Source organism: Rhinopithecus bieti, unplaced genomic scaffold, assembly GCF_001698545.2.
Source record: "Rhinopithecus bieti isolate Rb0 unplaced genomic scaffold, ASM169854v2 scaffold_6380, whole genome shotgun sequence".
Lineage (NCBI taxonomy): Eukaryota > Metazoa > Chordata > Mammalia > Primates > Cercopithecidae > Rhinopithecus > Rhinopithecus bieti.
Window position 1 is genome coordinate 8,349,121 of NW_016806642.1, and position 12,543 is coordinate 8,361,663.

The following is a 12,543-nucleotide window of genomic DNA, read 5'->3' on the forward strand; positions in this document are numbered from 1 at the left end:
AAAAAAAAAAAAAAAATTCCTTCATTTTCACTGCCAGTTTCTTTCTTTATTTATCTTTAATTTATTGTGGTGTCAAAACCCATGTCTGGTCTTGGAAAATTCTGGCACAAAGTTGGCTTTTATAGTACCAGACCATTAAAACTACAAAACCTCAACTAAAAAATTGCCAGAAGAGTTTGGTGCTCAGCAGAAAAAAATGATACAAAAGACTGCCATGGAGAAAGGAAGAAAAGAAGTTGGTGTTGCAAGAAGTCTAAATCGTGTGACAAAAATTTTGAGTACCAGGGTAACCAAATATGGTCTATAGTTTATGTATGTTCTTCAACTCATATTCCTGGACCCTGATTTCCCACATATTCTGATTGGAAACTGTGTAACTACAGGTCATAAAATTTATTTGTTTCAACAAATTTTATGTTGTATCTAGTGGATGCCTAGATACAATCAGGTATGTCACAATATGTGTAAATAACATTTGCAACAAACCCTGAGACAGATTAGCTACCATTCTGCCTGACTTGTTTGATTAAATGTGAATCATTCTTGTGATGTAACCATAAAAATGGGATAAGATAGATGTCTGTTTTACAAGGAAAATAGTGGAAGCCACATGTTTGGAACTTTAAATCCCAATTCTGACGGCAGCAGGACTCAGGAACACGGCCTGGCTTCCAGGAATGATTCCACACTCCATTCCATGCCTGGCATAATATTGGTAGCACAGAAATAATACACAGCTGGCAAATAAGGGAATCACCAACCTCATGGTGCTGCTGGGGAAAGAATTAATTAGTGCAAAGCATCATGGAGATGGAATCTATTCTGATGAAGACCATGTTGTGTGGTCATTAAGACCGTGGCCTCTAGTGTCACCTGCCTGGTGCCAATTTCCTAGTCAGTAAAACATGGGGGGAATAGTACTACCTCTCTAAAGAGGTAGTGTGAGGATTAAATGAGGTAACTGATGGAGAGGCTTCCAATGCTACCTCTGTGCCACACTGCAGCACTCAACAATGCTATTATCATTATTCTTTAATACCACATTTAATTTCATTAAATTCACTAAATACCATTATTAAAATCAAATAGCATGGCAATCAGAAAAAGCAATATGTGACATTATCCCTTATCCTAGAACTGTAAACGTGAACTAAAGTTCCCCAAATCCAATATGTGATCCAAACCCAATCCATTCATCAATAAGTATTTAGTGAGTTTCTAGGATTCAACATGCCTGGCGCTCCTGTTTAGTCAGTCTCCTTGGATGTACGAAGATAGGAAATCTTTTTAATACAGGCATACGGAGTACGCATAATAAAACATTAGGAGTGAACTTACTGATATAGATCTACTGACTTGAAAGCTGGAGACACAACCTATGGCAGACCTTTTTTTTTTTTTGAGATGGAGTCTTGCTCTGTTGCCCAGGCTGGAGTGCAGTGGCCTGATCTCGGCTTACTGCAACTTCCGCCTCCCGGTTTCAAGTGATTCCCCTGACTCAGCCTCCTGAGTAGCTGGGACTACAGCTGTGCACCACGACGCCAGGCTAATTTTTTGTATTTTAGTAGAGAGGGGGTTTCATCATGTTGGTCAGAATGGTCTCAATCTCCTGACCTCGTGATCAGTCCGCCTCGTCCTCCCAAAGTGCTGGGATTACAGGCCTGAACCACCGCACCTGGTCAATGACTTTTAACCACACTTTAGAGCATTCTCTCCACACCTGTAACTCCAAGGGACTGAAGCCATGCAATCCAGGCAGAGTGGAACAGAAGCAGAAGGGCAAGAGCCACTGCCCTAAGGTCAGGCCCCAGCTCCACACCCTAATCTTCAGGGCTCCTTGTCCTTGTCTGCTTAGTTTCTGAATCTGTCTCCTCCATACCTTGCCAGCCCCAGCCTGCAAAGACCACTGCTTTCTCTGGGCCACAGACAACCGTGCCTTTCCTTGACCTGTTACCCTATTATACCTCCTGATACCAGGACTTTGATTTGATTACAGTTATGTGTTTGGTCAGTTATTTGCCTGACTGGTCATGATGCCACACAATTTTAAGAGACACCGTACTGGCCATTGTTTATATAAATAATGTGTCATTTTCACAATGAGCCTATTAAACAGATACTACTATCCTTATTTTACAGACTAGGAAGCACTTATCGTACCTAAGTAATTTGACCCAGATGGAATCGGACAAACAGGGATCTGAAAACTTGCTCAGGCACCAATTAGTATGACTTTAATATATGTAATTTGGAAAATACAATTTAGGTATGGCCTGGTAGCAACAGTTAAGAGTAAAAGAATGACTAAATCTGGCCCTAGTTTTGAAGATGGGAATTTTCACATACATTAAATGACTGATTTCTACATTAGAAGAACAGATTTCTGTCTACCATAAATGCCCTAGAAGATTCACAGAATTCAGCTAAAACATGACAGTCACGACGATGATGATGATGGTGATGATGATGATGATGATGACACAATAGCACAAAGTCAAATAATTTGCCTAAAATCAAACAGCATCCAAGTGGCTGGGCCAGGATTTAAACCCAGATTAATAAATTATCCTGTTTTAAGATCCAAGAGTAAATGCACAACTCATATGGGGAAAACAAGTTTTCAAGCTAAAAGAGAAAAGAAAAAAAATTCCTAGCATTTTGTTATTAGTTCCCAGCATACATCTTTCTTTGCAGTCCACGACACAATAGATGTTTTGTTCAGCTCGGAGGGGCTCTTGATAGGTTGTAACTCTGTGTGCTTTCTGGGATCATGTTCTTCCTTCTCTGAAATCTAAAGATGATCATGTAAGAAAACCACCAGCCTGGCCAACAAGCGAAATCCCATCTCTACTAAAATAAAAAAAATTAGCCGGCGTGGTGGCGCGCGCCTGTGGTCCCAGCTACTCGGGGGGTGAGGAAGGAGAATCACTTGAACCTGGGAGGCAGAGGCTGTGGTGAGCTGAGATCGCGCCACTGCACTCCAGCCTGGGTGACAGAGCAAGATTCTGTCTCAAAACAAACAAGAAAACTTCAAGGGTAAGCTAACCCTGCTTACAACTGGCTAAACCAGGCCCAACATCTCTGGGAACACAGAGTCCACCTCCACCAGGAAGCAAAGCGAGCGAGGCTATTCAACCTCCTGACTGTAGGCTGCCTTTTCCCTACCCTGTGGAGATGGAGGACACAGTCCGCTCTCACACAGACCCACTTCAACAAAAGGAAAATGGAGATGGGGCTATGATGAGACCTGCCCTGGTTTTCAGCAGGGACAGGACTTTAAACAATGGCATTTATACGGTTCTGAAGTCTTCAAGGCAGGGAAAACATTAAATGCTTTTAAAATCCTACATCACAGGAACAAGAGTCAGAGGCAAGTTGTGGGCAATCAATACTTCTCTACTCCTGCCGCTAAGGAAAGTTGCAGAGGATAGGCCAGTCTGTGGTACTGAGTCTACGAAGGAAGGAACAGATCTTTCCGAGACTGTTCTCTGACACTGCAGAGGGAGTGGGTGGCAATATTGAGTCTAAACGGAGCGCATCTCCATGCCACCACCACCGCTCCTTACACTTCCCCAGGAAAACAAACTGCCTCACAGATGCATCGATTTCTGAGTGGAAATATAAAACGAGAAGAGTAATTTTAAATGACTAAGGCAGTTATGGCAGTTGGAGAAGCAGCTGAGGGATGGTGCTAGCAACCTGGGTAGGATGCCATTTCAACTGCTGGGAACTTGTTCCCTTTGGAGGTGGATATACCAGCATGGAGGCTAACATGAGAAGAGGGGTTCGGGCAGGTCACAAGGGATCACAGATCTCATTTTAATATGGCATAATAATAATAGCAGTAGTAGTAATAGTTATGGGGAACATTTGTTAAATGCTTACCATATGCCAAGCAATATGCTAAGTACTTTACCTGAATTATCTCATTTAATTCTCATAATCACCCTGTAAAGTAGGTGGATACTTTCACAGTTGACATTTTACAAATAAAGCAACAAGGGCTAACAGGGTGAAACTGGCTCTTTACAGAATCCTTCCAGGGCTTCCATATATTATGAAAGCAAAAGTATAGCACCACTGGGATGCCAAAGTGGCTAAGCAGGGATAACACAGATGTCCTGAGAGTGAAAACGTACGAGATCCCAGCACTGACATTTAATAGTTAATATGACCTTGGGCATGCCACATAACCTCTCTTTGGTTCACTTTCCTTCTCTGTAACATCAGGGTGATAACAGTACTGTTTCATAAGGTTGCTGTAAGGGTTAAATGAGATAATATATGTAAAACAGAGTCTGGTGCATTAGTAGAAGTAGTACATAGGTATCTGTTGCTATTGTTTTATTACTATCTCTAGGGGACATATTTTACCTAAAAGAAACTTAATCTGTCTCAAATGCTATTTCCTTTAAGGAAGGCATCTTTGCTGTCTACTTAACAGAGGCAACTGCTCCCTCTTTTATAATTATTTAATATTCTGTTCACATAACTTGAGAGGTCTTGGCACAATGTATGGTAGGTAACTTACCTATTTACATACATGTCTCTTCCACTGACTGAATGATTTAATGGACAGAAGTGTTTCTCATCACGGTTGCATGCCTATCGCTTAGTACTGAGCTGCCACTGCTGCTATGGCAGCAGTGGCAGCAACAATAATAGTAATAGCTAATATTTGTGTGACCAGAATTTTACAATATATCACATTTAATCTTCACAATCCTATAAAAAGTGTTTTTACATCTCACTTTACAGATGAGATACTGAGGTTCTGATTGGCTGAACCACCTGCAGCAGTTCATAAAACTAGTCAACGGCAGAGCCAAGACTCAAGCACAGGCAGGCGGACAGCTCACAGCTCTGTCTTCTCCCAACCAGTGTGCTCCACCGACTCTCAATGGAGCACTGAAAACATTCGTTTAACAATGTATTTTATAATATAATTCTTATGAGTATAGGTAATAAAATGCAGGATTGAGTAAAAGTTAAGATAAATGAAATATTTTGTAGTATTCTAACTTGCCCAGCATTTTATTCCCAATGTGATTAGGTGAAGTGCAAAAGGTAGAAAAGAAGGTAGTAAATCTAGTTTGCATCCTTGTGGGACTGACATCACAGTGCAAAAGAGAAATAAATAAAATAAGTACTCAAATAAATTAACAAGAACATTTCAGACTGTTAATATTATGGAAAATATAAACAGGAAAGCCAATTTTAGACAGAATACTCTTTTACAGGGCTATCATTTGAACTGAAAGAACTAAAAGGTAAGAATAAGTCAGCCACAAAAGGAGCTGGGAAAAATGCATTCTAAGCAGACAATAAGTAGCAAAGGGGATGGCAGTTTCTGAAAACTGAAAGGGAAAGTATGGCTGGAGCATCTAAGGAGTCATGGTAAGAAAAAAAAAAAAAAANAGGCCTGAACCACCGCACCTGGTCAATGACTTTTAACCACACTTTAGAGCATTCTCTCCACACCTGTAACTCCAAGGGACTGAAGCCATGCAATCCAGGCAGAGTGGAACAGAAGCAGAAGGGCAAGAGCCACTGCCCTAAGGTCAGGCCCCAGCTCCACACCCTAATCTTCAGGGCTCCTTGTCCTTGTCTGCTTAGTTTCTGAATCTGTCTCCTCCATACCTTGCCAGCCCCCAGCCTGCAAAGACCACTGCTTTCTCTGGGCCACAGACAACCGTGCCTTTCCTTGACCTGTTACCCTATTATACCTCCTGATACCAGGACTTTGATTTGATTACAGTTATGTGTTTGGTCAGTTATTTGCCTGACTGGTCATGATGCCACACAATTTTTAAGAGACACCGTACTGGCCATTGTTTATATAAATAATGTGTCATTTTCACAATGAGCCTATTAAACAGATACTACTATCCTTATTTTACAGACTAGGAAGCACTTATCGTACCTAAGTAATTTGACCCAGATGGAATCGGACAAACAGGGATCTGAAAACTTGCTCAGGCACCAATTAGTATGACTTTAATATATGTAATTTGGAAAAATACAATTTAGGTATGGCCTGGTAGCAACAGTTAAGAGTAAAAGAATGACTAAATCTGGCCCTAGTTTTTGAAGATGGGAATTTTCACATACATTAAATGACTGATTTCTACATTAGAAGAACAGATTTCTGTCTACCATAAATGCCCTAGAAGATTCACAGAATTCAGCTAAAACATGACAGTCACGACGATGATGATGATGGTGATGATGATGATGATGATGACACAATAGCACAAAGTCAAATAATTTGCCTAAAATCAAACAGCATCCAAGTGGCTGGGCCAGGATTTAAACCCAGATTAATAAATTATCCTGTTTTAAGATCCAAGAGTAAATGCACAACTCATATGGGGAAAACAAGTTTTTCAAGCTAAAAGAGAAAAGAAAAAAAATTCCTAGCATTTTGTTATTAGTTCCCAGCATACATCTTTCTTTGCAGTCCACGACACAATAGATGTTTTTGTTCAGCTCGGAGGGGCTCTTGATAGGTTGTAACTCTGTGTGCTTTCTGGGATCATGTTCTTCCTTCTCTGAAATCTAAAGATGTTCATGTAAGAAAACCACCAGCCTGGCCAACAAGCGAAATCCCATCTCTACTAAAAATAAAAAAAATTAGCCGGCGTGGTGGCGCGCGCCTGTGGTCCCAGCTACTCGGGGGGTGAGGAAGGAGAATCACTTGAACCTGGGAGGCAGAGGCTGTGGTGAGCTGAGATCGCGCCACTGCACTCCAGCCTGGGTGACAGAGCAAGATTCTGTCTCAAAACAAACAAGAAAAACTTCAAGGGTAAGCTAACCCTGCTTACAACTGGCTAAACCAGGCCCAACATCTCTGGGAACACAGAGTCCACCTCCACCAGGAAGCAAAGCGAGCGAGGCTATTCAACCTCCTGACTGTAGGCTGCCTTTTCCCTACCCTGTGGAGATGGAGGACACAGTCCGCTCTCACACAGACCCACTTCAACAAAAGGAAAATGGAGATGGGGCTATGATGAGACCTGCCCTGGTTTTCAGCAGGGACAGGACTTTAAACAATGGCATTTATACGGTTCTGAAGTCTTCAAGGCAGGGAAAACATTAAATGCTTTTTAAAAATCCTACATCACAGGAACAAGAGTCAGAGGCAAGTTGTGGGCAATCAATACTTCTCTACTCCTGCCGCTAAGGAAAGTTGCAGAGGATAGGCCAGTCTGTGGTACTGAGTCTACGAAGGAAGGAACAGATCTTTCCGAGACTGTTCTCTGACACTGCAGAGGGAGTGGGTGGCAATATTGAGTCTAAACGGAGCGCATCTCCATGCCACCACCACCGCTCCTTACACTTCCCCAGGAAAACAAACTGCCTCACAGATGCATCGATTTCTGAGTGGAAATATAAAACGAGAAGAGTAATTTTTAAATGACTAAGGCAGTTATGGCAGTTGGAGAAGCAGCTGAGGGATGGTGCTAGCAACCTGGGTAGGATGCCATTTCAACTGCTGGGAACTTGTTCCCTTTGGAGGTGGATATACCAGCATGGAGGCTAACATGAGAAGAGGGGTTCGGGCAGGTCACAAGGGATCACAGATCTCATTTTAATATGGCATAATAATAATAGCAGTAGTAGTAATAGTTATGGGGAACATTTGTTAAATGCTTACCATATGCCAAGCAATATGCTAAGTACTTTACCTGAATTATCTCATTTAATTCTCATAATCACCCTGTAAAGTAGGTGGATACTTTCACAGTTGACATTTTACAAATAAAGCAACAAGGGCTAACAGGGTGAAACTGGCTCTTTACAGAATCCTTCCAGGGCTTCCATATATTATGAAAGCAAAAGTATAGCACCACTGGGATGCCAAAGTGGCTAAGCAGGGATAACACAGATGTCCTGAGAGTGAAAACGTACGAGATCCCAGCACTGACATTTAATAGTTAATATGACCTTGGGCATGCCACATAACCTCTCTTTGGTTCACTTTCCTTCTCTGTAACATCAGGGTGATAACAGTACTGTTTCATAAGGTTGCTGTAAGGGTTAAATGAGATAATATATGTAAAACAGAGTCTGGTGCATTAGTAGAAGTAGTACATAGGTATCTGTTGCTATTGTTTTATTACTATCTCTAGGGGACATATTTTACCTAAAAAGAAACTTAATCTGTCTCAAATGCTATTTCCTTTAAGGAAGGCATCTTTGCTGTCTACTTAACAGAGGCAACTGCTCCCTCTTTTATAATTATTTAATATTCTGTTCACATAACTTGAGAGGTCTTGGCACAATGTATGGTAGGTAACTTACCTATTTACATACATGTCTCTTCCACTGACTGAATGATTTAATGGACAGAAGTGTTTCTCATCACGGTTGCATGCCTATCGCTTAGTACTGAGCTGCCACTGCTGCTATGGACAGCTCACAGCTCTGTCTTCTCCCAACCAGTGTGCTCCACCGACTCTCAATGGAGCACTGAAAACATTCGTTTAACAATGTATTTTATAATATAATTCTTATGAGTATAGGTAATAAAATGCAGGATTGAGTAAAAGTTAAGATAAATGAAATATTTTGTAGTATTCTAACTTGCCCAGCATTTTATTCCCAATGTGATTAGGTGAAGTGCAAAAGGTAGAAAAGAAGGTAGTAAATCTAGTTTGCATCCTTGTGGGACTGACATCACAGTGCAAAAGAGAAATAAATAAAATAAGTACTCAAATAAATTAACAAGAACATTTCAGACTGTTAATATTATGGAAAATATAAACAGGAAAGCCAATTTTAGACAGAATACTCTTTTACAGGGCTATCATTTGAACTGAAAGAACTAAAAGGTAAGAATAAGTCAGCCACAAAAGGAGCTGGGAAAATGCATTCTAAGCAGACAATAAGTAGCAAAGGGGATGGCAGTTTCTGAAAACTGAAAGGGAAAGTATGGCTGGAGCATCTAAGGAGTCATGGTAAGAAAAAAAAAAAAAACAAAGGTAGATACAGAAGCCAGACAGATCATGCAGTGTCTTTGCAGGCCAATGCAACAAGTTTGGATTTTATTCGAGATGGATAAGAAAACACTGGAGGTTCTTAAGCAGAAAAGTGATATAAACTAACTTACTTCATTAAAATACCACTCTGGTTATGGTGTGAAGGAACAAGAATGAAAAAGGGGAATACTCAGGATTACCCAAGTAGTCTGGGTAAGGATGATGGTAACTTCAACTGGAGATATTCCCCCTTTTTTTCCCTTTTGATGGACAAATTTCCATATAAAAACTAGAAATGCATCTTATACTTATTCCAGTTGTTTATTCCAATTCAATTTCTTTAGAGCTCAGAAGACTACTACCTATCTTCTTTAATGTCTTCATTACACATATATGGAAACATGTATAGTGGGCTTACATAACTTGCTGATGTCACAAGAGTAATTAACAGCAAGACTTGACTCACTTAACACATGTCCGGGTGCAAAGATAAAGCATGTAAGTTTAAAAAGTTTTCTGTTACCCCCCAAAAGTCTGCTAAATTTTCATATTTGGAATTTGCAGCTATCCTTAAAGTCTTTTAAAGGTGTTTAAATCTCACATTTGTTCTCATATTAACGTTAAGCAGTCCAACATTCTGCTCAGACACAGAGATGGAATTTGCAGGGTTAAAAGAATGTAAGTCAAGTCAGAGAACTGTGTATTATGTCTGGGAAAAGTTCATAAAAGTAACTTTAAACTCCTCTGTTTTCTTTCAGTTCCTTCCTTCATGTTTATGTGCAAATTATACCTTACTCTCTAGGTTGCATTTTACCATTTTCCTCTCGTTTCCCTAATAAAGCTCCCCAAAGTGACAATGCTTTTTTAAAAGGGGCCAGTATGAAGTTCCTCTGAGTTCCTGCTCTCTTGGAGCACGGCTCCTATCACACAATAATGTGTTATTTTGTTGAATTTTGGCATCCTTCTAGCTTGTTTGGTCAGAAGCCAAAAAATTAGAGTGTGTCGGTCCACCAGTTTCTCAGCAGAGAAGCTCTCTTCTCACCCAGCGAGTGTGCTGTACCCTTGGCCTCTGGCCAAGAAGGGAAATCCATTTTACATAAAGAATGCACAAAGCTCAAGTGCTCAGAGACTTTTTACCTACTAAAATAACTTTATGGACAAATGCCAGTCTGCTAGACACATTCAGCAAGAACATTTGGCATGCAAAACAAGGTAAAGTACTCTGGAGGTAGCAAGTTTTTTAGAAACAAGGAAATGGCTGTGCGTGCCCTCGTGGCATGTCACGTGGCTTGGCACGGCCGGCTGATTGGCTGCGGCGGAGTAAATACAGCCGCCATGTAAGGAGCGGAACGTCGCCCTTCGCTGGCTCCTTAAAATGGCGGCCTGAGCCCACACCAGGAGAAGCAAGCCGAATCCCATTCTCAGTTTCCCCTCTGAAGTTTTTTGTTTTGGTTTGGTTTTGGTTTTTTGTTTTTTTTTTCCCCCATAAACCTTACGGATCTGAGTAGAAACAGATTTCTCACAACTTGCTTCTCGGCTCAATTTCACAGTTCGGCATACACTCAGGCTCTGTCAAAAGCTTGACAATGTTCCAGGGAAAATATTAACTGTAAACTTTCCAAGAGGAATTAAAGGAGCAGGCAAAAATGTCAGGACGTCCTCTTTTTGAAAGCACATCCCAAGTTTGCGCACGTATACGTTTTGGAGAGAAGCACACGCAGCAAGCTCAAATGACATCCAGTATGGTCCCACTTAACCATGTCACGGTGTAAAGGGAAGGGGAAAAAAAAGGACATATCCTCTTTGGCTAAAAGGCACGGAGGTCTCTCCCTCTCCCTCTCAGGCCTGACCAGTTGAACACTGCACACTCTGATGTATAAATATTTGCCTCTGGCTAAAGTTCAAGCAGCCCTGTGTGGCTGCCAGACACAACAGAAAACCAACATCCAAGGGAAAGTGTTTACTGCACTGGGGGCCAAAGGAGCAAGTGCCAGCAAAAGATCGCATCTGATTGGCCAGGCATGTCTGTGGTGTTATCATAAAGCACCTGGCCACCAGCCACTGGCCGCTGGGGTGTTCCCACCCTTTTAGTGATGGTTATGTTCTTTAATGCACAGTCTTGCCACAGTTAACGCAAGACTAAAAGACATCCTGATGGTTTTTATCTTGTGTTCCTTCAGAGCAACGGGCTTGAATGAGTCAAACCACCCCACCACCACTACTGCAAAACAAGCGTTTGCTCCTTCAAACTACCTAGATAAGGCCTGTGACCTTTTTGCATGGCTCCCACCTTCTGACATGCATGTCTCCTGCACACCTCCCAATTCCCATCCGTAAGTATTCTATAATTCTGTAGTCTATAATTCTATAATTAAATTCATCAATCATCATTTGATGAATTTAAGCATCTCTGAAATTCCTGCAGGAAAATAAAAGAAACCTCTGATAGGTGGCTGCAACAAAATATTTTAAAGTAATGGATCCTTCCAAGTCTCCCTCCAAGAACCAAAATATACACTGTGCCATTTTACCAGTACTGTAGCTCTGCAACAGGTAGAAATAAGCTGTCCATCAAAAGATTACGATCTCTAATTAGGATGAAGTAAATGAAAACAGGATCTTGAAAAAAATCTTTTTGGAAAACTTTATAGTTAATGCTAAGCGTGTAGCTGACAGGGCATAGCCTTTTCATGGTTTTCAGTATTTGGAGAAGAGGTTGACTACAATCATGATAAGAAATAATATTTTTAAATCACTGTCCTCCATATAACATTTCTATATTCATGAATAATAATGAGTTAAACTTTTCCCTAATGCTGCAAATGAAATGTCTCTTTTAGCCGAACCAAAAGCTATACAGAAAACAGGACAAAAAATTCGGGAAATATGAAGAGAAGAACTTATTTTGAGTTAATTTTTTTGATATTATGTAATAATAACTTAGGTAAAGCAAGCCAAACTGTTATGACTTCATCTGTTTCAAATAAAATACACATTTGCTTAACTGAAACATTTGCTGTTTGTTGAAAGTAAAGATTTTACATCCCTACACAAATTACAGTTCTTTGAAAATTCAGGACTTTGAAAATTCTTCAAGGTCCTGAATCTTGATTAATCTTAGGCTTAAGGATATTTCTGAAGTTGAATATGTTGCAAAGCTAAAATCATGTATCAATTCCATTTTCAATTGTTTCTGAAACTTTTAACAACTTCATTGGTTTTGTCTAATCTAACTCTGAACCAAACATGCCACTAAGTTTGATCTGTGTTCAACCTTAGAAGCCTAGGACTTATAGTATCAAGTCCACTTTCCAAGAGATCCCAGCGAATCATGTGCAAGGAGATCACAGAGGAATGTTCTGTTCCCAGCTGTGAACAAGACAGAATTAACTCTAAGATGCTTCCTCCTGCTGCCCTGGTGGACAGAAAGGTCAAGTTGGTTAGCTCATGTAGTCTCAGTATGAACCGTCAAAACAACATGTATGTTAAAAATAGATTGCAGGCAACCAAAATACAAATACAGAAAGAATGTAAAGTAAAAATTGTTTTTATATATTTAAAT

General features: G+C 40.5%; 1 long non-coding RNA gene across 1 annotated transcript; it reads left to right on the forward strand.

The window, feature by feature from the left end:
- Nucleotides 1-10,330: 10,330 nt before the first annotated feature.
- Nucleotides 10,331-11,880, forward strand: LOC108532914 (uncharacterized). The gene is made up of 3 exons (XR_001886586.1): nt 10,331-10,721; nt 11,162-11,314; nt 11,822-11,880. It is a non-coding gene; the product is annotated as an uncharacterized LOC108532914 (long non-coding RNA).
- The last annotated feature ends 663 nt before the right edge of the window (nt 11,881-12,543 follow it).